This window comes from Lissotriton helveticus, chromosome 7, assembly GCF_964261635.1.
Source record: "Lissotriton helveticus chromosome 7, aLisHel1.1, whole genome shotgun sequence".
Taxonomy (NCBI): domain Eukaryota; kingdom Metazoa; phylum Chordata; class Amphibia; order Caudata; family Salamandridae; genus Lissotriton; species Lissotriton helveticus.
The window spans coordinates 1607110075-1607134719 of record NC_136068.1 but is presented as its reverse complement, the minus strand read 5'-3'; the positions used below and the strand labels follow the sequence as shown (position 1 = coordinate 1607134719).

General features: G+C 47.3%; 2 protein-coding genes across 11 annotated transcripts in view; one reads left to right on the top strand and one right to left on the bottom strand.

Annotated features, from left to right (window-relative positions):
- Positions 1-24645, bottom strand: part of TBC1D17 (TBC1 domain family member 17) — a 738599-nt gene that overhangs the window by 383995 nt on the left and 329959 nt on the right. The gene's annotated exons all lie outside the window — the stretch shown is intronic.
- Positions 1-24645, top strand: part of LOC144770585 (uncharacterized) — a 655819-nt gene that overhangs the window by 582729 nt on the left and 48445 nt on the right. The gene's annotated exons all lie outside the window — the stretch shown is intronic.

Genomic DNA, 24645 nt, shown 5'->3' with positions numbered 1-24645 from the left:
TTCGAACAATCACAGGGCCTCAGAGATGCATCCTAGTCAGGACCCTCGGTCGGGGAGCCAGGAACTGTTCACTGAAACTAACCACGACGACCAGTGAGGTCCCCCCGCCACTATAGATCTGGCCTGCAACACTGGACAAAGTAATGTTTGCCGGCACTGAACTTGTTGGCGTGACTCTTAATCCAGGCGGCGACCTGCAGCTCGGGACTGATCCCCGCTCTTGTTGAGATCTTCTGCTTGTCCGGATGTTATTGACTGACCAGTTTTAGCTGTGTTTTGTAGAAGTTCCTGTGCACAATGGTATGTTCTGTTATGAATCTTATTTACCTGTATGATCACAATGATTTCAGGCGAAAGGCACCAACGGCTCACCAGGTACCCCGTCAATGGTTGGGAGGGCGACAGGCACTCTGCCAAGTTGGGGTGTGGACAGTTTAAGGTCCGCGGGCAGAGGGGGCAGGGAGGTGGGGTGGAAGGGGTGGAGGGGGGGAAATGTGGTTTCAATTTCTGGTTCAGTTTCTTTTTGTTAGATGCAGAGTCTTCCTAGTTTTTGGGCACAATAGACGACAATGTCCGGCCTTGCATGACCCTCTGAATCCGGGGTCTAGACATCCTCGTTCCCATCTGGGTCTCCCCCGGATCGCGACTTCACTAGCATTGATGGCCTCTAGGAAGTATGGGACTCCTTTAGGTGGGATCTCCAGCCAACTTTCACCCCACACGCCATCATGACACAATCCCCGACTAGGGCGCTCACCCTCATGACATGAAATGTTAACGGCCTTGGTAGTAAGATAAAGAGAGGGGTGGTATTGCAATACCTCAAGCGCCACGCTCCTGACTAGGTCCTGCTGCAAGAGACACATTTGATGGGTAACACTTGTCAGGCACTCCGCCGGGGGGGATATAACCTGCTAGTTCATGCGGGATTCACCTCTGGTTCCTGGGGCACTGGCATTCTTGTTAAGAAAAGCCTTGCACTTACATGCACGAAAACGTGGGCTGACCCTCTCGGTCGCTTTGCAGTGATAGAGGCCACTTGGGAGGGGCGACAGTTGAATGTTATCTCAGCCTACATCCCATCGGCACTGGGCAAGGAGGCGCTGCAGGCCCTAGAACGACTACTACTAGACCTCCCCCAGGGCTCACTGATTATCGGTGGAGACTTCAACATGACAATGAATGATGTGATGGACAGGCATCCCCAACGCAGCTACAATAGGCAAGGATCGGACCTCCTGGACTTTACACAGGCGATGGGACTAGAGGACTTATGGTGGACATTTTACCCTGACACTTCCTATTTCACACACTATTCCGATGCACACAATAGCATGTCCCGTATTGATTATTTCTTCTGCCCTACAGCGGACATTGGGTTCTTTCGCCATCCAAAGGGACTCCCTCGGGGTATCTCATACCACTCCCCACTTACTGTTGAGCTTACATATCATAGACAAGCAACCCGAGGACCTATAATAATTAGCCCGTGGCTCCTGAAAATCCCTGACATTAAAGACTGCCTGCTTGACCACACAGAGTATTACTTTGCTGAGAACGTTGGATCGGTGCAATCAGCTGTCACGATCTGGGAGGTCTATAAAGCTGTGATCAAGGGGAGGGCACTGGCTCTCAAGACTGGATACCTACGTTAACAGAGTGAACAGCTTCTCCAGGCTGAAACTGATTTGCTTCACCTGGAATTGGCCCACAATACTAACCCATCCGAGGAGACAGCTTGCCGTCTCCGGACCAAACAACTTGAATACAAAGCGTTGGCCCTAGAAAAGGCACCGGCTAAACTCCTTAAGACTCGCCACCGGGTCTACGAACTGGGTGATAGAGCGGGTAAAATGTTGGCTTGGCTAGAAAGACGGAAACAGGGCTCCAGATGGGTCCCCCTACTGGTCCGCTCCGATGACACATGCGTCACAGATCCGCAGGAGATCGCAGAGGCCTTTGCGGACCATTTGGAGCAAGTCTACTCGGCCAGAGCACGCTATACAGCAGACGAGTCTCGACTACTCCTAGAAGAAATGCGTTTGCCCACTCTCTCTGAGCTTGATAGGGACGAATTAGAAGCGGATCTCACGGTGGAGGAGATTGGGAACGCTATTTTCGCAATAAAATCGGGCAAGGCCATGGGGCCCAATGGCGTCCCCATTGAATTCCTGAAGGGAATGGCCCAGGAGGTAATCTCTCATCTGAAGACTATGTTTGAGGAAAGCCGTGACAGAGGGAGTCTGCCGCTTGATCAGCGGCTGGCTTCCATAGTTGTGATCCATAAACCTAATAAATCAACCACAGAATGCGGCTCCTATAGGCCGATCTCTTTGATCAATGCTGAAGTTAAGATTTTAGCCAAACTTTTGACAGTCCTCCCCTCCCTAATCCATGATGACCAATCGGGATTTCTTCCGGGCCGAAATACGGCCCTGAACCTCCCTAGGGTGCATAATGTTCTGGGTAGACAGCCTTACATACAAGAAGATGCAGCAATACTATCCCTTGACGTCACACTTGCGTTCGACTCAATAGAATGGTCTTACCTCTTCGAAGTCCTGGTACGCTTTGGTTTCGGTCCCAATTTTATTCAATGGACCCGATTGCTTTATACGGATTTGTTGGGCCAGGTACGAGTTAACCACCACACTTCCAGGCAATTTGAGCTGCACAGGGGGACCAGGCAAGGCTGCCCCCTCTCCCCACTACTATTTGCACTCACCTTAGAACCATTAGCCCATTGGATCCGAACAGATGCCTCCATCAGGGGTCTTCGGTGGAACGATGACACGATTGACAAAATCTCATTATATGCGGATGATATCCTTGTCTACGTTTCCTCCCCTAGATCCTCCATTAACAGTCTACTGCATGTCATCACCAATTTTGGTAAATACTCTGATTTCTCAATTAATTGGTCCAAATCGGTGCTCTACGGGCTGCGTGTCTCTTCGCCCGCCCTTCCGAGAGGATACTCGATTGCTGTAGCCCACGATGGGTTTAAATACCTCGCAATCTTTGTCACCCCAGATCCCAAAATATTCTATGACTGTAACTTAAAAGGCCCACTGCAAAGACTCCACAGTGATATATCTCACTGGCGTTCGTTGCCTATATCCCTCCCAGACAGGGCAGCTCTCTTTAAAATATTGGCGCACCCGCGATTTCTATATGTCTTTCAGAATTGCCCATTTCCTATTGCCGATTCTTACTTTCGTGCGCTGGAGGGTGACCTACGACTCCTCTTATGGGATGGTAAGGCGCCCCGTACAGCCCTTTATAAACTCACCCAAGGATGGTATGATGGGGGCATTGCCTTGCCCAATATGCGCCTTTAATACTGGGCCTCCCAATTGGTGGCCACTAACTCTTAGCTTCATGGATCGCCTACAAACCCGGCTTTTCATTTAGAACGATACCAAACGGGACGGGAGGGTTACCTGGGAGCCCTATATAGTAAGCTTCCACGTGGTCGCTATGTGGAGCCCATGACACAAACGATAGCTATTTGGCACCGCGCCAATAAGAGTCTGGGGTGGTCCGACACATTTACTAAGGCCACACCGCTTTGGGCTTCACAAAAGCTCGGTTCCCTTTGTTACCACCTGGGTTTTGATAAATGGGACATGATCGGCATCTCCACACTGGGGGACCTGATCCACAAAGGGAAATTACTGACTTTCACTGACCTCCAACAGAAATACGCCCTCACTCAGGGCGAGGCCTTACGATACCTCCAAATTAAACATGCTATTCTCACGAACATATCCGATCTTTCCTCCCTTCCGGTAGCCTCACCTCTTGAGGATAGATTGCTCTCAGAGCCCCTTCAGACAAAGGCGATATTATGCACCTATCGCAAACTATGCAACAACATGCCTGACTCCTTCCAGACCTTGCGAGACAAATGGCAGGGGGACTTAGGACACCTAGAAGATGACGGATGGCGATCGGCATTGATGTCCCCCAGAGAAACGGCGATCAATCACGTTTCAGACTGATCCAGCTTAAGGTCCTACATAGAGCCTATATGTCTGCTCCCCTCTTGGCTAGAATAGGTAGGCGCCCTGACGAAGTATGTTTTCGAGGCTGCGGACTCACAGGCTCCTCTTATCACATCCTATGGGACTGTCCTGTAATCCAACAGCTATGGGAGCGGGCGACCCAGAAAATGAAGGATGCGCTGGGAAAACCCATCCCTCTGTCTCCTAAGGAGGGGCTCCTCAACATATGGGGTGCCACAGACCTCACGGAAGTAGAGCTTCAGTGGGTGGCCATGGGATTTCTGCTGGTGAAGCGAGCAGTGGCAATGCAATGGGGCGACCTCTTTTGGTGGGACGGGTGGCGGAAATGGACAGATGCATGCTAGCTGAGAAAACTGTATATAATGTCAGGGGATGTCCTAAGAAATGGGTCAAGAAGTGGGGACATTGGAATGTATATAGGAGTGAGATCTGTAGTTCTCCCACAGCTGATATTGCCATGGCCAGGGCTGGACCCCTACGTCGTTATGATCCTTGATGTACTATTTTTATGTAACGCCCATTATGTAGATTCAGTAATATATAGAATGCTAATTGGATGTTGACTCTGCTTTTTGTTTTAATGAAATATTATTTAAAAAAATAAAAGAAGAATTTGAAGATTGCAACCAAAGGTTGGAGCTTCCAGAGAAAACACGGCAACGTTACAAGAGGATACCAAATAGTTGAACGTGACGCCCACCAAGGAAAGAAAGGAGGAACAAAAACAACAATTACGGACCCAACCACTAGATGGCGGAATAATGCATAGCATGTGAATCCAGAAAAGATTCACGTTGCAAAATTATTCTTATCCAACTGAGCAGCAATCCCGGGAAATTATGGCATTTTACTTCTATGGCGAAATGCTGAATGCAATATATTAAAATTGGACTTTGCAGCTTCAACCTCCTCGAGTGAGACCCTCTGTTTGGTGCATGAACTGTTATGAAACTCTCATTTGGAAGTTGCACTAGAACTTCCACCAATCATAGAATTCAGCATGAGAAAAGTAATTTGACCAATAAGATTACACAAATCACACAAATATGATGAAATTCCACCCCCCGGCAACATATGGTCCATTCTCTGGCAAAAATGAGAACTCAGACAGTGTATGAGGCCCTGGATTCCCTTGATACTGAAATTCAATATTTAAGAGCTCAAGCTTCAATGTCACCCAATCAACCAACGATGTCAAACATAGCCAGTGTTGCGCTACAAGCTGTTGCAGCTTGGTCACCATCATCAATGGCTCCCATGCCATCTGGAAGTTTAATATCTACATATTTTGAACATCAATATCAGCTCCTGTCTCTAACAAATGATGGGGTAGCAAGATACAAAAAACATGATCCTCTTTTTCCGGAAGTTAAATGAAGAAAAAGTTGACAAACGGTCAGTTTTTTTTTTGTTTTCAATATATGATTTTGCACCAAGCCAAAATAGTTAGAAAATTAGCATAAACACCTAGCTTCCTTCATTTATCCTTGTGCATATAATCTTACATTTTATTTTCAAAATAGTCATATGTATCTTTCACATAATTCTGGACAAGTCATGGATATCATGACTTTTCTATTTATGGTTTACATAATTATGTTCTATAAGTGATTTTTTTGAAAACATATTTTATTGCATTTTACCATCCTCACACCATAAACGACATTCAGCGCATCATCTACTGCTGTCAAACATGTCTTCATATTAATAATCAACAGTCCCCTGATATCCCTCCCCCCTGCATTATCGGTGGTGTGGGCAACTACAAATTTCCATGATCCATTATACCAGCTGTTGCACAGAAAACATCGTACATTACTGTTTAGTATTGATGATCACAATCACGAACAGTGGTCATTCATTTCCCTCCTCCAGTTGAAAGTCCCTCAAAGCCTGTACCAGGACCTCCCACGCCCTTGCTGTCTCCAGGGCCTTATCATTAGCAACACGTTTAGCTTGTCTGAGCCGAATGACACTCTCACAGTTCGCCCATTTACTGAATTCTGTGCGCCAGCGCTTACTCGATGGCCCCTCCTTCGATTTCCAATGCCAAGTGATTTCACGTTTGGCTAACAACAACCCCAAATCAATAAATTTGCTAGTTACTTTGGTCTTTGCTGTGTGAGGGAACCAGTGCAATAGACAAGCAGCCATATCGTATTCTATTTGTCTATCTGTAATTGCGTTCAAGAGGTCTCCTATGCTCACCCAGTAGTCCCCAATAACCGGGCAGAGCCACAACATATGCTCCAATTCTACATCTTTCTCTAAACACCTAGGACAGGCTGCATCTTGGATCTGGAAATATTTCTTGATCCTGCCCGGTGTCAAATACGCATGGTGTACGATAAAAAACGGCATTTGCTGAAACCTAGCATTTCTGCTCCCTTTCCAAGCCCTCTTGAGGATGTGGTCCCACGTGGTGTCCTGAATCGGGCGGCCCACTCCCATCTCCCATTTCTCTTTTAGAGCTGTCAATGGTTGTATACCCTCACTTAACTGCCAAGACTGAAGGCACGCGACTGCCTTGATGGTCCCTGCGGCCATCACTACATATTGGCAGGCCAGTGTGATTACAGGTTCCATTTTCCCGCTTCTCCAGTGCTTACGTATTGCAGTCAAAACCGCCGCATGGAGCAGGAAATCTCCCTCAGGAAGGTCATACATGTCACGTAGTTCCCGAAAAGACATCAGTTCTCTATTCAAATATAGGTCCCCCACCACATGGATGCCCAATTGTTCCCAGTGCGCTAGAAGCGACCAGTCACCTCCATGTGGAAGCGCTGTCAGCATCCCCAATGGAATTTCTGGTGCATATGAATAATCCACCCTTGCTTTGCGTTGGCTTCTGTTCCAACAGAGCCGCAGCGTCCGCTCCTCCACTGTCAAGTCTCGTAGGTCAAGTTTCTGCTGCAAAACTATGTAAGACAGGATATGGCGTTGTATCCCTTGTCCTCTTTTACAATCAGGTCCCCTGAATTCTTGCGCAATATTTTGAGTTAGGACCTGTAATTGCCCTGCCAAATAATAGAGTTCAAAATCTGGCACGGCCAATCCTCCATCCGGTTTAGGCCGCATCAGCGTGGCCAGAGCTACCCGTCGCCTACCATTGCCCCATAAGAAGCCCACAGTCAGTGATCGTAGTTCCCTAAACATTCGCTGTGGGACCCATACTGGTAGAGTGCGAAAATAATAAAGCAGTCTTGGGAGTGCCACCATCTTGAGTAGGGCAATTCTACCCATTACCGATAGGGGAAGTGTCAACCAAAACGTCATACATCCTTTCAGAGCTGCGATACAGCGTCCGATATTTCCTTCTAATAAGTTCTTGGGATCATGATATATGCGGACCCCCAAATAAGTGATGCACGTCGGTTCCCAGGTTATCTCCCCAATTGAATTTGGCGGAGTTAATCCAGGTCGGGCCGAGAAGAGACATGTCTTACTCCAGTTTACCTTCAGTCCTGACATTTCCCCATATCGTGACAGCAGAGACGTAGCTCCCCGAAGGGCCACGTCTATGACTTTCAGAAAGAGGAGCAAGTCGTCCACATACAGGGCTATATAATGCGGTGTGTCACAGAGATGTAGGCCCTGGTAAGCAAGCCCCGATCGTGCCTGAATCGCAAGAGGCTCCACCGCCAGGACAAACAACAGCGGCGACAGCGAGCACCCCTGTCTCGTCCCCCTCATTACTGGGTATTGATTGGATATCACCTCTCCCAGTCTCACCCTGGCAGTGGCCGATGAGTACAACACTTTCGTCCAGTTTCCGAATTGGTCACCCAATCCGAACCCCTCTAATGCTTTATGTAGGAAAGCCCATTCCAGGCTATCAAATGCCTTTTCTATATCTACTGAGAGGATCGCTGGTGAATGAAGGTCCTCCCGGTCCTCAGCCAAAACCCTCAGAAATCGACGTATGTTTGTGGCAGTGTTTCTCGTTGGAATAAATCCCGCCTGATCCGCATGCACCCACGCCGTCATGTGCTGCAAGAGTCTGGATGCCTATAAGAGGCCACATTCACGTCCGTCCTTCCCTGTTTTAGGAGTGGAATGATCAATGCCTCATGCATCGATCTTGGTAGTTGGCCTAACTCCCCTGCTTCCTTATAAACCTCTAGTAATCGGGGTGCTAAGCAATTTATGTATTGCACATAAAATTCAATTGGTAGACCATCCGGCGTTTTATTCCGGGCCATATGTTTAATTGCACTCCGAATTTCGGCTAGAGTTATTCCTTGTCCTAGCAATTTTGCTTGGTCATCGTCCAGCCGGGGTAATGGGATCCCTGCCAGATAATTCTCTATGTCCTGCTCCTCCACCTCCAATTTACTACCATATAGGGATGTATAATAAGTAAGGAATCTGGAGAGCACCTGCGCCTGTGAGTGGACCAAGAGGCCGGTCTTTGATTCAATCCGCACGATCGGGCCACTTTTCGGCACTGGAGTTGCAAGTTTCGCCAGCAGCGTGCCTACTTTATCCCCTTCTGCATGACTTTTTGCTAGGAAGCTCTTATGATCAAAAACTGCGCAATCGCTCTGTTGCGGCCGTGAGCTGTTCCTTTGCTTCCAATAGCGTATCCTGGAGGATCGGCTGTTCCGGTCTGCGCCGTTCTAAGTCCCTCACCTTGTCTTCCTCTTTCGTCACGTCATTAAGCACAGTCTTCCTAGCTCCTGAATATTTACTAATACATAGACCCCTGACAACGACCTTAAATGCGTCCCATTCGACCGCCCTAGTAGAAGCCGTCCCCTGGTTCTCTTGAAAATACTGCTCTATGCCCTCTCCTACTTCCGTCCGAAAGACTTGATCCTCCAGGGTCTCCGGGCGCAGTCGCCATGTCGGAATCGCGGGTCGTCCTCGCTGCCAATGAATGGACATTAATAATGGGCTATGATCAGAGATTGATCTTGTTAAATATTCGGAGTGTGCTGACACCTGGGCCATCGAGCGAGAACACAGAATTGCATCTATCCTCACGTGGAGCTCGTGCATAGGCGAAAAGAAAGAATAATCCCTATTGTGGGGGTGCTGAGCGCGCCATATATCAACTAGTCCCCATCTCTCTTGCCATTCAGATCTAACTTTGGCCAATTTCCGAGTTGGCGCACCCGTTAGGGGAGGATGTGATCTGTCTAGATCTATATCTGTAATCGCATTGAAATCTCCTCTACAGGGCCAGCCAAGTAAAGAGCTAGATTGCCCGACGGGGTTGTCCAAGAATCGAGCCTGGTCCACATTCGGGGCATATACACTACACAATACAACATCTCTACCATAGAGCCTTCCCTCCACCGCTGCGTATCTGCCCTCCGGATCTAATATGTGTCTCGTGGCCTGAAAAGGGACACCCGCTCTCACCCATACAAGGACCCCCCTAGCAAACGCAGAGTACGTTGTACTGAACACCTGTCCTCTCCATCTACGCTGCAGCGCATGACCCTCTGCCTTGGTAAGATGTGTTTCCTGCAGTAGAGCTATGTGGATTCCCCTCCTCACCAATTACGCATGAACTTTGTGGCGCTTAGTCATCGTATTCAATCCTCGTACGTTCCATGTGATACATCTTAGATCAGGTAAAGTACCCATTGTGTGTGCTTCCCAGCTTCAGCCTATGCATGTCATGTCCGCCCACGCCACCAACATGTTCCCAAGTACCAACACCCCAAATAACACCAGCATCCCACCCCCCCCAGAATAGGAACATGTTCTATAAGTGATAATCAAAGTTACAGGAATACATTTGGAATGTTGTATCTCACTGCTGACTGTTTAATTTTTAAGTTAGCTTGTTATTAATTTCTATGAGTTTCTAGAAAGTTGGTTGTAGGAAGCTGGCTTTTTATGCAGTGTCACACAAACAGGTACACTATGTAAAAAGTCCAGACGACACTTATTGGCTGACAGGGTTTAAATTAATAATCCCAAATGTGCTCTTCTGTGGTAGTGTTGAACGCACACAGACTCAATAAATGAGAGATACACTCAAGAAGAAATTCGAGTTCAATATAGAAAAATAACACTTTTTTAAATATATTTTTTTAACACCAAGAACTTCAATGTTAGGTAAGTACTTTTCGAGATAGTGATTTTACAAGAAGCCGAAAATCCTCTGTATTTGTAACGTGGTAATGTAATCCCATGGAGAAAAACATTAGGCATAAGGCCACTTGTCAAAGACTTACAGGATTGTTTTTCAGGACTTAAGGTAAGTAGGGGTCAAGGATCAAGGCAGCACCACCAGGTCAACTCGGTCAGATCAGGGGCGTCCAGGTGCAGAGGTTCTTTTTGGGGTTGGGAGCCCCATTGAAGTCAAAATAGGGGAACGATACCTGTAAAAGAAAGCTGCAAGTGGGGACTCTGAGACCAGTCTGGTTGAACCCAAAGAGGGGCGTGGTTCTTTAGGGCCTCTGGAGCCGGGACGCACCGTTGGTCAAATTGGACTCTGGCTGTGGGGCCTGTGTGCAGTGGTCTTTGGTTTGGGAGACCATGGCGGTGGGAAGCACTTTATTTCGGAGGGCTTGAAAAAGAGGCCAGGATGCACCGTTGGTCAAATTGGACTCTGGCTGTGGGGCTCGTGTGCAGTGGTCTTCGGTCTGGTAGATCGTGGCGGTGGGAGGCACTTTATTTCGGAGGGCTTGAAAAAGAGGCTGAAGGCGGGGACTGAGGGTTCAGTCTGGTTGAACTCACAAGAGAGCTCACGTCTTGGAGGTCTATGGGTGCTAGAGGCATAGTTGTTCATGCTGAACTTGGGCTGTGGGGCTTGGGTGCAGTCGTCTGGCGGGTTGCAGTGGTCAGAGGCACTTACTTCAGGTGACGATCTGAAAATGGGGACAAAACAGGATAGCTGGGCCACTCTCAGGGCTGGCTTTTTCAATGCTGATGTCCCTCGTCCGCAAGTCGGTCACTGTAGGGTCAATATCCAGATGGGACTACCATCAAGTCTTGGCTGCTGCAAGGGCTCCGGTACCCCTGGTATAGGTGCTGGTTGTCTCCTGTAGGCTCTAGCCTCTCGTTACTCACTGGGAGACAGGGCTGACCTCTGGGAGCACAGACCACCTCCTCCTGGGTGGCTGCTGCGTCAGTGAGTCCGGTGGTCAGCAGTTCGGTGAACCAGGGCTTGCGTTCGTGTCTGAAGGATGCAGAGGAGTAGCTCCTCTACTCCAAGGAAAATGCTGGCTTGATTTACGAAGTGCTGGCAGCTCTCCGAAGGTTTTTGGGGAGGTTGCACAGCTGCAAGTCAAGTCGTCTCCTCTACACTGTCGGGACAGCAGTAAGGGTTTGCAGCCAAGTCTTGCACGGGTCCACAGTTATTGCTGTTCTGGCCCTTCTTGGTCCTTCTTAATTTGGAGTCAGTCAAATCAAAGTTCCTGGCACAGGGGCCCACCTAAATACTCAATTTAGGGGCGTTTTGGGGAGTGTAAGATAGGAGCCAATGGGCTACTTACCCCTGGAGTGACTACCCCCCCTATATATCCATTTCCTGTGGGGAGTGGGCATAACCCTGACCAAGAGTTCCTAGTTTCACCAAAAACAAGACGGTGAAACCCTTTTTTGACTGTCAACGTCAGGCTGCGCACCTTAGGGGAGTGTGCAGCTTCCAAGTGTGACACGCCTCCTGACTAGCTAATTTCTCGACTGCCCTGGTGCCAAATGAGCCTCAGGGCAGTGGGTGGAATCTCCCAGGTCTGGGGGTAGCCGGGGGTCACATATCAAAGGCGGCAGAGGCTTTAGAGCCTCTGTCTTGGTATGCTACTCACTAGCCATCCTGCTGGGGGAGGTGTGAACACTTTCCTCCAGAGTAGGCATTGTTCCTGTCCTCTGAAAGCATGGGCTCTCACCTTCAGGGTTCAGAAAACCATCTGTGGTGGCAGGCTGGTCGATACCAGTCAGCCAGCACACTAGAGGACTGATAGGTTTTTTGGGGCTACCTCTAAGATGCCCTCTGGGTGCATGTCATCTATACTAATATAATAAAGAGAGAGCCCAAACCTTTGAGGCAGGTAATCTCAGGAACCACAGCACCAATCACAACACCCAATACAGCATTGGAAAGGACAGTTGCAGCAGATGGACATAGGCTATACAGCTGGCCACCATATACATTTGAAGGGTAAAAGAACCCTAGGGGCAAAGTAGTCCTGCGTGGGCGTTCTGCTCGGGGCGTTCTGCTGGGGGCGTGTGCATGTGCGTTGTGCTGGGGGCGTGGCCATACAGCGATGGGCGTGGCATTCGCTACGTATTAGTACTTCCTTGTGGCCGTGTGCGTTGTGCTGGGGGCGGAAATCAGGTAAAACAAGCGTTTACAGGGCTCCATTGTGGGCATGTGGGGGCGTGGCAAACGTGACGTGTTAGTACTTCCTTGTGGCCGTGTGCGTTGTGCTGTGGGCGGAAATCTGGGGGCGGAAATCAGGTAAAACAAGCATGTGCGTTGTGCTGGGGCGGAAATCTGGGGGCGGAAATCAGGTAAAACAAGCGTTTACAGGGCTCCGTTGTGGGCATGTTGGGGCGTGGCCATACAGCAATCGGCGCGGCATTCAACAGGGCTCCATTGTGGGCATGTAGGGGCATGGCCATACAGCAATCGGCGCGGCATTCAACTGGCATTTGGCAAAAAGGGGCGCGGAAATCCTGCAAAACAAGCGTTCACAGGACTCCGTTGTGGGCGTGTGTATACCCGGACAACGTCGGGACGGGCTGCTAGTAATAAATACAACACTGGAATCAGTGTGGATTTATTCAGATGAGGTGTTTGATACCAAACACCATTATGGTTTTCAGTGAAGCGAATATGTAGCTAGGCAACTCGTAATAATCAGAGCCCAGTATATACCTTTAGATGCTTCCCTGCTCACTAGAAATATTTAGTAATAGAACTAGCTAGACATTACAGAGGCATATCTGCTCCTGCAGATATGTCCTCACATCTGCTATAATGCCTTAGGGCTCTTAAGGCCTGTTGTAGGAGTGACTTATATATAGTACCTGCAGTGGACTTTGACACTGCATACAGGCATACATGTCAAACCCTCCCCATTCAGGCGGAAGCCTACAGATTTCAAGGCTAGTCTTCCGTCTCCCGATTCCTGCATGCAGAAACTCGATCCCGATTTAGAGTATTGTAAAACTGCCAACAAAAATGTTGATGTCTGTCACGCACACTCCAATCTCTCCCTACCAGAATTACCTCTGATATCAAGGTTAACGCTTTGTTTTTAATTCTTAAAGGGGGAAATCAGAGCATGTGACCCGCCTTACATTTTATTTTTGGCAGTTTTAAATAGGGCAAATAAAATCAGAGCTCTGTGTGTCTGTTTTTGTTTGTTCTATGCTAAATGTAAATGTGGGATACTTGTAAGCGCACTGTTACTCTAACCGAGTGTCCTGGCGCTGTAGACCTCTGGGGAACCCGTCCTGGTTTGCCCTGTGAGATGGTCCCTTACTGGGTATCTTCAGGGTGAAACCAGGTATCCCCGGCGTCTGTGGGGGCCGTTGTAGAGATGAGGCAAGCTTAATGCCCAGAGTTGCCGAGTGTGTTCCCTGGTTAGAGTAGGCACTGAGGCGAGAATTATCGAGTCTGTTGACCCTGGTCCAAGATCCTGCCTCGTCGGGAATTGAACCCTGGTCCCGGGCCGTTCTCTGCTTACAGGCCTCTAACCAGTGAGCCACACCACTCCAAAAACAGCAGCAAATAAAATGCTGATTGTCTGTCCCCAAACATACCAACAGACCCGATTCAGGCAAAGGGCCTCTGTTTCAATATTAGTCAGTGGGGAAAATATAATTTCCTGACTACTTCTAATCCAGTGCCTGAGGTTACCTTCGAGATGCCTGCAATTTATAGTCCTTTACTGAGTACACTGCCTGGTACTCAGCTTGATGAAACTAACTATACTTACCCAACTGACTTATCGATGCCTGATTTACAAACTCGCTTGGCCACGGAATCCAGATTTTCATTTGACTCTGTTTCACACACTTCCAGACAGCCTTCAAGAATTACAATGTATGCAAGATTGTTTAAAAAACATTTTTTGATTCCCCCTTGGACTTACATTTGGATTGTGCTTTTTTCGATTTACCTTTTTATGTCAATTGGTTTTGTATTTTATTTTTTCCGTCTCGTCAATGGACACTATGTCAAGGAGAGAACATGCATTCGACATATCAATGGAACATTGGCACCCCATTCCTCATCACACAGATTGAAGAGAGACTTGGCTTTTGTTAACATTACTGCCTGGCCTGTCCTGGATGGGATTGTATGGGATGCTGTTAAATTTCAAATCCATGGCCCCACTGAGGTTATAAATGTCCCTAATGTGCTTAGAGTTAACATGGGGGATGTGATTAAACAAAATATACGTTCTGATGATTGGGATGTTCAGGCCGTAGAAGCGTTGTTTTCTGATTTGAAATATTATGCTGACTTTGATGCTGAGGATTTGTATTTAGAATCTGCTAATTACAGTGATTTATATTGTTACCAACATTTTGGCAATCATTACCTGCATAAAACTAATACCAAGAGGAACACTGTAAAGTATACGCAATGGGAACATTGTCCAGCTCCTATACAAGGCAGTTCCCCTACCTTTTTGAAAAGGTTCACTTATTTTACTGATTTTGACCAGTCTAATCCCAATGCATTTTATTTTAAAATGACCGAAAGGTCGACATCCAAAGTTAGACTTACCGATACTGAATTATTGTACTCAAAGTCCTTTCTAGACCAGCAAGCTGTTGGAGGCTACAAGTTGTGGAAGGAAACAGTTGACCTTAAACCTGTTTGGGGTTCTAAAAGTTGGCAGGTGCAAGGTACTGAGGCTATGCACCGCGCATGTCTCATCCAGAATCAAATGTTGTTTTTAAATTCTACAATTTCACAGACAACATGCTTTGGATTGGCAACCTCTAAAAAATTAAATGCTCCTTCTTTCCCTGATTTAGAAAAATATTCAGGTTGGGGTAATACTACAAAATTTTCAGTCAGAGAGTTGCAAACTCTGTTGCTAAATTCTTCTTTTAACATATCCAGTTTGGATACCAATGGCTGGTTGCTCCGGCACAGAAGTGCTGACTCATGCCAGCATCGTTTTCTGGGTTTGGCTCAAGGCTTTACACAGGTCAGGGTGGATCCCCGTTTTGAAAGTGACCATTCTGTGACTACCTATTCAGTAGGCAAATTGTGTCAGAATTGGCTCAAACATTCTACCTTGGCGTCAGTTAAACAGCATTTATCTAAACTGACTGACGATGTTGATCTGAATGATTTCATTAAAGGCCCGGCTAAAGGTAGATCTAAAAGATGGATATATGCTGTTCATAACGAATTCTGGAAAACATCCCAGATTGAGGCGCCTACCCGCCTTAGGGCTATAGATCAAGCTAATTTAGAAAAAGTGCTAGCTGTTGTAGATAATAGCATTAACACGCTTTCATCCCGCATATACACATTGGATAATATTGTGTCATCTGTTGTTGATATTGTGCAAGATGAAGTGTCTGTATTGTACCATTGGTCAAAATCAATTGCGTTCTATTATGCAGTTTGCACGGACCCTGCAGACGCTTAAGGCAGGAAAAGTGCCATGGCATTACATGAATACCTCTTCCCTATTTGCCCCGTTTAATTTGACTGACAAGCAGCGTTTACTTTCAATGAAAGATGCCTCTTTTTCCATGTTACACATTGAGCGGTTAGAGTCTTTACCGTTTTCTGTGGCAGAGGCCACTACTGCAACGTGGCTTATCCACGGATTGATAACTCTCCCGTTTCCTCTGTTCAAGTTTAAGAACTGATGAAATACTTTGCCATAGGTAGATACGAGCCTCTTGGAAGTTCTTATCTCCATGAAGCCTGGTCGCTTCCTTTTACATATAGATGCCTTAGAGAGGGCAAGGAAGTTTATTTGAATGGTGAAGAATGCACTGAAACACCGGATCACTCATTAATGTGTAGACATATCCAATTACACGGCTCCTGTAATCAAAATGAGCCCAATTTAGCCTGTGTTTTGAAAGGTACCCCTGTGCCTGCTATCGTTCCCACATTCACATTACTGGCAAATGGGAGTTATTTACTATTAAATAATGAGGATTGCTGTGGGTTAATAAAAGGAATTGCTTATGTCGTTACCGTCAGTGAGCGTGTGGTTTGCTGTAAAAATGTAATGTATCCACCCACACATGGGAAACTAGATGTTTCCATCTGGCCCAAGATTCCGACCTTGAAAGCAGAGTTCAATAAGATGAGTCGCATAAGAGCTCTACTGTCCCAAAAAGAAGTTGCCCTCACATCTGCTCGTGAAACATTTGTCCTTCACGTAGCTAACACCCGCACAGAGGTGCATGCTTTATTAAATACTGACTTGCCATTGCATTTCGGTGAATTAATTCACACAATCTTTAATGCATCCTCCACAACTGGGCTGGCGCACTTTTTTAAAGTGGTTAGCAGCGGCCATTGTGACTTCATTTTAAAGTATATTTGGGGTCATTCCTGCTTTCTTTCATTCGATCTTTTCCAGCCTATTTGGTGGATTTCCCATTTTACTGGCGCTGGCTGCAGGCGTTCTTTTGCTGTTTTGTTTTATTCAAAATGGTTGCATGTCCTGTGTTTCAAGACGAGCTGTCGCGACCGGCACTGTTTCACAACAGAATGATTGAGTACTATGGAGCACTGCCGCTTGCCACCTTAAGTGCAGCTTATGGATTATCGTTTTGATTTTCCTATTTTACATGTGTCCAGCCTGTCTTTCATGCCTGAGTTGCGATTTCGACTGGGCCCTGGATTTGTGTCTCTGCAATACGGTGTCTCCTGATGTGGATTATAACCAGCTCATGAGCCCCTTAGTTGCTCATGAATTGCTTTGTTCTGACGGAGAGATTATGGCCTTTGCAGCGATGCATGGAATACTGGGTCGTTGGAATGCATTTGCAGCGGCGCAAGATTTCTTGGCACACAGCTTCATTGAGAACCCACTGAGTTGCCCTCTGATGGTGCTAGAGGCTCCGGTAATTGAAGAGCATGTATGTTCTTTCCCGCTATTAAATTGGATGTCTGAACTATTTTCGGATGAGAACAGTGACTTCCTATTGGAAGCTGTTGCTGCATATTTTGCATATTCAATGTTAGGATGAAGTATGTCATCACCAGTTATTGGACATTGAACATTTTTTTTTTTTCTCTCCAGCATATGGAAAAAAAATTCTGCCCCAGGCCTATTGACTTTGCTAAAGCCAATGACTACATTTTCTTGATTATGAGATTTTGTTTTTGGGTGAAATTTTTGAAAAATCTTTTTCCACTTGCGCAAATTTGAACTGACTGTCATTGTTGAACTCTGCATTCCAAAAATGTGCCCCGTATCTTATCTTATCCGTGCTCGAATCAAGGGAGGGTGTCATATAGATATGCTTTGCCTTCACACTGTGTTAAGTTAGCATGAGCTTATTAGGAGTTTAAACACCATTTTACCTTTCTGCTGCTTCTGCACACGGCACATATTGTTATTAGAGCTTTGAACCTAGTAGAATATTTTGCTTCACATGAGAATAATATGTTTTGCTATTTGTATCAGCTTTGCTTGGTAAGCTATGTCTGTACAGTGAGTGCCGAGGCCTTCAAGGTTAGTTCAACACAGTGGTTGTTGTGAGGTCTGATCTTCGCACGTTCTAGACATAACATACATGCAGCTGCGGCCAACTCTGGCTTTAGGCGCGTTTAGTATTGCACTACCCAGAGCATATCTCACACTTGATGATGTTTCGCATGCAGAGAGCTGGTGGAAGATGATGTGATCCCTATCCACTAGGATCAGAGGTATGGGGTTGCCCTTCTAAAACCCAAAGAGACCTTCTTAGATATAAAATAATATACTAGCAAGCGAGGGTAAGATGTAGGTGCTATTTAGCCTTCTTCCCTCTAGCATTTTAACATGAATTCTCCTTTTGTATTTTATGGACTAGTCACTATGCTGATTACTTTTTTTAAAACAATTTTTATTGCTTTTTTTTTCAATGATACAAATTAAAATCAAAGTACAAACAATAACGAAGACCTTTACATTTCCGCATTCATACTCCGTGCGTAAACAGTTCATGCCTATTCTGTACAGATATTTCTTGAAGGGTAGCTGGCATTTATCTATTGTCAAATATGTATTAAGAATCGTTTTTAAAACCTACAATAATTCATCCACATCTAATGTGCTTACATAGTCTGTGAAGAATCTCCAGTAGTCTTTAGGTCTGGATCTGACCGGCAGTTCCTCCTCATAGGTCAATAACCTATCTCTGCAACTTGTCATGTCTCGGAACCATTGGGACGTTGTTGGCGCTTGCTTGCTATTCCAGCATTGTGCAAGTTGACGTTTGGCTAATAATAACGATATGGCACAAAACTTGCGTTTCTCAGCTTCATCCCTCCCACATCTTTTACACACCGCCTCCTCTTGCAGGCCATACCTTTGTAGTTTCACAGGTGTGTAATATGCCTGGTGTATAAATTTGTAGTGGATGATGCGCAGATTTCCATTAGGGGTGAGTATTTGTACTAAAGCACATGTCTGTTGCCATTCTTCTTCAGTTAGGGGGTCTCCCAACCATGTGTCCCACCTCGATTTAGCCTTATCTGTAGTGTATGGAATTTCTGCCTGTGCTGTGCAGTATAATCTTGATACCAGGTGTGATGTGTCGGAGTTTGTTAAGATGAGTTGGAGTGTGTTCAACGTATCCGGCTCGGTTGGGTAGCTCGGATATAGTTTTTGTATTGCTCTCTGCAACCTATAGTATGTGAACCTGAACAGCATCGTCTGATTTTGAACGTATGTCAATTCTTCCGCCGTCTTGAATTCCCCTTCTATAAATAGATCACCCATTTTATCCATTCCCACCTTGCGCAGTAAGTCCATGCCTACCGATTCTCTAGTTACTGACAGCTCTGGGTGATAGTGTAGTGGCAATGCCGGCGCATACAACGGTACCTTGGGTGCCAACTGTCCTAATCTTTGCCAAGCTTTCGCCGTGGTGTCAATGGTATTTATGTCTTCTGTGTGTAAGGGTGGTCGCTTATGTGTCAGAATCGCTGTCAAGGGTACTGGTGCAGTGTCTCCTTCCTCCACGTATGTGTGTGTAAGATATGGTATGGTGTGGTACCAGTAGGCAGCATATTGTGCTTGAGCGCATAAATAATACAACAGGAAGTCTGGCACCCCGAATCCTCCCCTGCTATAGGGCAGCGTTAGTGTTCTGAGCTCTATACGAGCCTGTTTGCCTGCCCATATCAGTTGCAAAACCAGTGATTTTATGCGTTTAAAAACCTCACCCGGGGAGGGCTGGGAATATTGTTGAAGAGATATAGGAACTTAGGTAAGACGTTCATTTTTACGATCGCAATGCGGTCTGCTAGCGATAGTGACAGTTGTATCCAGCGTTTAATTTTGTCCTCTAACTGTGAGATAACCCTCCCATAATTTGTGCGTATTACCACTTCTGGGTTTCTATGGTACCAGACCCCTAGATACCCCTAAAACCTGAGGTGCGTAGCCAGGCACACCGGCGAAGCACTACTGAAAGAGCCATGGTTCACCTCACAGAATCTGTGGTATCCATGAAAACATCGAATCAGCAATTTAGCTGCTTGTTTGCCATCGTGGAGTAACTGAATAAAATCGTTCCAATCTCATTCGGGAGTAAGGGGTACGCGGAAGACCAAATCTCACAACACATGCGAAAATTGCCTAAGAACACTAGAGGTATTAAGTGACTGCAAAGTGGAACTGGTGGAAGAAAAAAGATGCCGACCAAAAGTATTGAGACACCTAGATTCCCTGTCCAGAGGGACGTTAGGAAGTTGTCCAGAGACAGAATGGTGTCAATGAGCTATAGACCAGTCCACTGGGCCCTCAAAATGAGTTTGGCCCTAATGAAGCACCCCAATTAAAGGGTCAATGGCCACCTCCACAGAAGGGAGCTACAGCTCCAGAACTACAGATAGCCTCCTCAGAAGCTCAGCATAAGCAAAGCAAACCTCAGTAGCGAGGCCGGAAGTCGAAAACAAGCCAGAGGAAAGGGAGGATTCAAGGCCACCAGCTTCACTCAGCACAACTATCCAACTAGCCTCCAGAGGAGGCTGAGCAGTGTCTGTCATGGGTGGAATAATCCTTATTTCTTCTCCACCAAAACCCTATTCTTCTGAAGGAAAAACAGTAGGGGGCTCCACCAAAAGAGGAGAAAAGTAGCCCGAGGTGAACTGCTCCACCGACACTGCACCCAACGATGTCCGATGTAGTGACGCCTCGGCGTTCGACAGGAGAGATGTAGTAGCGCGAATCTACGCCGTCAAAGTCGAGGTCAGAGGCAGCTAATCAGACACTGGCATCACAGGTCAGAACCCCGAAGGTTTGTGCACCGGAGCCGACACAGACCCGGCTCCGAATACAGAGCGTCTCACTGGCACCGAGGGAGAACCCGCCCTCGTGGATTCACTCAAGACTACTCTAAACTCCTTGGGGCTGAGACACGCACCAGAGGTAGGGGAAGACCCAAAGATGGCATGAAGGGAGTGATACTCGTCTACTTTACAGATGCCCAGGCTCCAGGAAATACCAAAAGGCACGGGTTGACTCTCGGCCCGACTTTTCAACCAGAGGACAGAGAGGGGCGTCTTAGAAACTGCACTATGCTGGGGAATGCCGCAACTTCAACCTCTATCTCGCAACTTACTGTTGGACATTGCGTAAGAAAGTGGCTCTATAGATACTGGACCAAAGTAAGGTACAGTGTGTGTAGAGTCCTCAGTCTCCAGAGGTATGGCAGAGGTTAAAGTTAGATATAACATTATTCTCCAAAGTGGTAGCTTGGTCGAGCAGTAAGGCAGTATCAGAGGACACTGCAAAGCATTTGTTGCACACGCTCAGTCAGCAAAAGGTTTCACACTCTCAAGAACTGAACTCTAGGCCAATTGTTTTATATCAAAAGGTATAGTTGTTTTATTTTAGAACCACCAGGTATCAAAATATACTTTTCTCAATATGAGTGACTTTAGATAATCACTTTGCCAAAAGGCAATAGACTTTGTAAGTACAATAGCTACAGTGGTTGCAGTAGGCAACACAATTTCAAACACAATTTAACATTGAGCTCAATGGGTTTTTCTACATAAATGCAGTTGATTACTTTAAGGATTACTTTTCTAACTACAAGACTGGATCCTGGATTCAGTCCCGGGACATAAACTGTAAACAGGTAAGTGAAAGCGTTCTGGTTACAGTTGTGATTTTTAAAGAAGTTAAATGTATTTTCAAAGTTGACACTTAGAAACTTTTCAGTGAAAACCCACCAATGTTATCCTATGGGAGGAAATTCAAGTCACAGGTAAAGTAGGTTCTCGTTACTTTTGTAATCCAGTACTGGACCCCTAAATTCAGCACTGGGACCTCTACCTAAAACAGGTAAGTAATTATGTTTTGGTATTTGGTACGATTTTTATAGAATATTTGTAGTTTGCAAAAATCGAAACTTAGAAGAAATTTCAGTCAATGGTTTCCTATGGAAGAAAATGCAGGTGACTGGTAAGTACAGTTAAGATTACTTTTACGGTTCAGTACAGGGCTAAAAGGTACAGTACTAGCTCCTCTCCTGATCACAGGTGAGTAATTCGAAATTTGTTATTCGGCTGATTTTAGATGAATAATGTAAAGTTTCAAAACTCCACACAGAAGAAATTTCAAGTGAAAACCAGCCAATGTTAACCTATGGAAGGAAAGTGAGTTATCGGATTTTAGGTAAGTACTCAACTGGTGGAGTTAAGGTTCTGGGCATAGAATCTGGGGTATCCCTGGGTCGGAAAGGTACAGTAGTTACACCCTCAGCAGGACAGGGGCAGCCGGGTGCAGAGAGGGTAGGCCCAATGCAATCCAATGGAGGGTAGGGGGCCTTTGGTTGGTGGCTGCAAGCAAGCAGGCCACGCAGCTGTAGGAGCTGAGCTCCTGGTCCCTTACTCAGGGCAAGTGGGGAAGTAGAGTAGGGTAGTAGTTGCACTTCCAGCGGCACTCGGGCGGCTGGGTGCAGGGTACTTTTGAGCCGCCGGGCGCTCAATGCTTTCCAATGGGAAAGTTAAACAGTAAACAAAGAAGGGCAGCAGACTCGGGGACGGAGATTCTTCAGGTGCAACCACCACTTCGAGAGGTAAGTTGGGATCTTGGAGAAGAGGTAGGTACCCCAAAGGAAGGCACAGGGAGTCGCAGGGCACCGGGTGCAGCGGTGTCTTTTGGCGTCGGGAAATCTTACCCTCAGCGGGTCGGGGTTGGGGGGTCCCTGGTTCTGAGGCTGCAGGAGTCGTCTGGTTCGTCGAGGAAGGTACCAGTCGCCGGGGGGACGTCCTCGTGATCTTGGATCACTCAGGCACAGGCCAGCTTAGCGGGTGCAGAGTGGGCTGATTTCGCGGTTCCTGGCTGGCACCAGGGTATTGCTGTTTGAGCAGAACCACTGCTCGTGGGAGTCCCAGTCTTTGGAAAGGTTCAAGGCAGGCAGGTCCTCCGGGGTTTTTGAGGTTGCGGTCCGGAGGAGACGCCGGAGTTTCGCAGGAGCAGGTTCAAGGATCAACAGGCCTGTAGGCTTCTGGGGCCAAGTTAGTGGGAGTCATCCTTTTGTTAGCAGCTGCACGGCAGGTCTTCTTGTTTCTTCATCTTCTTCTTGTTGCAAATCGGGATCTGAGGAAGGAAGGTTCAGGGTTCCCCTAAATACAAATTTTAGGGGCGTTACGGTTAGGGCAAGGGCAGGGACCAATAGGTCCCTGTCCTGAGGTGGGTACACCCCCTAGCCTGCTCCTCTCCTGTGGGAGGGGGGCAGAAGCCTAGCTGTGATTGGGTAGGGCTCCCCATCTCCAAGATGGCCTGAGCCTGGAGTCGTGCTTCACCTCGCCTCTCCCACCTGAGGGGTGGGGTTGGCATAGGCTGTCACACCCCCTTTCCTCACTTAGGGTTTCCCGCCGTTCTTCCGGCCAGAGTGGAGGTCAGAACCGGTGGGGCCCAGTTGCTGAGTACAGCAAGTGGCCTGGAGAAGCTCACAAAGGCGGTATGCCTTTAAAGCTTCCCCTGCCCATCCAGGGGGAGGAGGCTTGGCACCTAGTCCCAGGGTGTGCATTGTTTCAGGCCCCCGAGAGCGGCAGGCTCTCGACCCAGGGGTCCAGAAACATGTCTGGTGGTGGCAGCCTTGGTAGCCACACAGTCAGGACACTGGGAGTTGGTTAGGTTTCAGGGGGCATCTCTACGATTCCGTCTGTCGTGCACTTTACATTAAATCCCACACTGGCATCAGTGCGGGTTTAATGTGCTGAGAAGTTTGATATCAAACTTCTCAGTCTTCAGTTAAGCCATCATGGTGCTGTGGAGTTCGTAATGACGACCTCCCAGCACCATATACTCTTAGTGGCAGCACTGCACTTACAGTGCCCAGGAATGGCCCAGGGTATTGTAGGGGCACAGGGCTCACGCACCTGTGCCCACACCACTGGCATAGGGCACCCAGCTAGAGGGTTTACTGATGGATGCCAGGGCCGTGAGCTTGTCGGCATGGCACACAGAGATGTGTGCCATGTCGACTCTCTGTTTATTTCTGTACTTAGACACTCAGCCTGCAAAGGCAGTCTTTGGGTGGCAGGGTACAGGGCCCTCAAGGGTAGCACAATAAGTGCTGCAGCCCTTAGGGGTCTTCTCTGGTCACCATGCCCTGGGTACCTAGGGAACCATTTACTAGGGGCTGACAGGTGGCCAGAGATGCCAACTGGGTTTTAGTTTCAACACAGTTTTAGGGAAGGAACACAGGCCTTGGGCACCTGGTTGGCAGGAGCCCAGGGCACACTCTGTCAAAGCACATCAGAAATTCAGCAAAAAGTGGGGGCATACCTATGCAAGAAAGATGGCACTTTCTCACACATTGAGGTCAAGGGACGCCCACGGGAAGGAGTTATGGAGGGGGCTCTCAAGTGGAACCAAAAGGTGACAGCGAAGGACATGGAGCCTGCGACAACGCGCCACCAAGAGCTTCGTGTGTCGTTCCCACAATGCCTTCAGCCGAAGTTGGCAAATGGAGTTGCACTCCTCGGAGTCATGGTGTTCGCCAAGATACCACATACACATATGAGGGTCTGTGGCCGACATCTGCTGTCCACAGGACCCACAGGGTTTGAACCCTGAGGACATACAGAGTAAGCACACTATTCCGTGGACAAAAAATGTCAAGATAGGTCAAAAATGGGCAGAGGAACTGCTCTCTGGATACGGGTTGGAAGCACGGAAAGGAAGAAACTGTAGTCAGCACATCATGGGGGGGGGGCTTATATGGACTACGTCGACGTCACATCCAGTAGAAGACGTGGCTACAGAGTCACTTGACGCCGTCTACTGACACCCAGAGGTACTGCTGTAGAATTTTTCAGGATCCAGTCTGGCGCCTGGGGATAATTCAAAGGTAAGGAATCTGCTGCTAATTGTCTATATCAGATCAATTATATCTCCGGAACTGTAAAGACTAGGAAGATAACCATCATTTTAGCCCTCACAGTTCCAGAGCCTCAGAATAAGAATGGTTACACAGAGGGGCAGAG